This window comes from Heterocephalus glaber, unplaced genomic scaffold (assembly GCF_053883595.1).
Source record: "Heterocephalus glaber isolate CG9 unplaced genomic scaffold, H.glaber_assembly_v1.0 deba00001764, whole genome shotgun sequence".
In the NCBI taxonomy this organism is placed as follows: Eukaryota; Metazoa; Chordata; class Mammalia; order Rodentia; family Bathyergidae; genus Heterocephalus; species Heterocephalus glaber.
The window spans coordinates 6,663,140-6,664,815 of NW_028258461.1; the positions used below are offsets into that span (position 1 = coordinate 6,663,140).

Below are 1,676 nucleotides of genomic sequence, written 5' to 3' on the forward strand. Positions count from 1 at the left end.
TCTTGCTAGAGGTTTTAATTATGTTGATATTTTCAAAGAAGTATCTTTTTATTTAATTTATTTTTCTGTTGTTTGCCTTTCAGTTTCATTTATTTCTGCTCTAAATTATGTCCTGTCTGAACTACTGATTAGAGATCCTTCCCCTTTTCTATTTCCCACATTTAGTGCTCAAATTTCTCTCGCAGTAGCAACTTTCTGTGGATCTGTTCATCTTTTCTGTTCTTATTCTTTTTGAGATTAAGTATTGTGGTATTTTATGAGATTCCTACTTTAATGGCGCCCTCTTCTGTTAGCATAGCAAAGTCCAGATGTACTGTGGTACTGTATTTTGTTTTGGTGATAGTGTTTGTGGGTTCTATTATAATGTGGTTCTCTTTTTTAACTTGGACACAAATCTTGTCTTTTACTTTTTTACCTTTCCCCATTTAATTACCAAAGGGCTCATCTTCGTTTTATTTTACCTTTTTTCTTTTCCATAAGTTATATTTCAAAGATTGTCCCTTCAAATAAATGCTTTTAGAGTCTATTCTCTGATCCCCTTCGACACTTTAAAAACTTAAGGTAAAAAGGGAGTAACTCTTCCCAGTCAGAGGCACTATGTGTATTATTATAGCTACCTGTTAAGGAATCATCTGGACTGTAGACCAGTGGCACTGTTGTTTCACAAGATGATGTTTGAAACTATTCCAGTGTTCAGTGGTGGAACTTGCAATCCTATTTGTGGTCTTCCAGCTAAAGGTGAAGATACATTCCTCCAATTCAGGACCCACAAGACGGGAAGACAAGTTCATGTACTTTGAGTTCCCTCAGCCGTTGCCTGTGTGTGGTGACATCAAAGTAGAGTTCTTCCACAAACAGAACAAGACGCTAAAAAAGGACAAAATGTTTCACTTTTGGGTAAATACGTTCTTCATGCCAGGACCAGAGGAAATCTCAGAAAGAGTAGGAAATGGAAGTCTGTGTGATCAAGAAATTGATAGTATTTGCAGTATAGAGAGTGCATATAATGATAAAGAATATCTAGTACTTTAACAAAAAAATGATCTTGACCAAGCAAATAAAGATAAGGCAAACCGATATTTTTCTCCAAATTTTAAGGTGAAGCTGTACTTCACAAAAACAGTAGAGGAGCCATCAAATCCAGAGGTTAGCAGTTCAGCTTCTGTAATGCCAGATGTTAGTGACCATGAACCTGATCATTATAGATATCTGACGCCACTGACTCTGACCCAGAGAACAAGCCTTTTGATGAAGATCAGCACACACAAATTATGAAAGTCTGATTTTTCTTATCAAGAGAGATTAAAAACCATGAAAACAAACTTGAATAAACTGAAAATGGACCTTTCTTTAAAAAATGGCAATAGGACATTGTGTCAGATTACCAGTTATAGGAACAATTCTCTTTTCCTGACCAATCTCCTTTTACCCTTATACATCCACAGGGTTTTGACACTTGTTGTCCAGTTGAAAAAAGGTTGTGTTGGGCCGGGGATTTAGCTCAGTGGTTTCGCCGCCTGCTGCGCAAGCACAAGGACCCGAGTTCGATCCCCGGTACAAAAAAAAAAAAAAAGGTTGTGTAGCTATGTTATGTATATACCTTTTTGTGTCAAAAGGACATTTAAAATTCAATTAGGATAAATAAAAATGGCACTTTCCCATTTTATTCCAGTTTT

At 36.3% G+C, this 1,676-nt stretch overlaps 1 pseudogene; it reads left to right on the top strand.

Moving 5' to 3' along the window:
* The first annotated feature begins 658 nt into the window (after nt 1–658).
* On the top strand, nt 659–1,283 carry LOC101710524 (phosphatidylinositol 3,4,5-trisphosphate 3-phosphatase and dual-specificity protein phosphatase PTEN pseudogene; annotated as a pseudogene).
* The last annotated feature ends 393 nt before the right edge of the window (nt 1,284–1,676 follow it).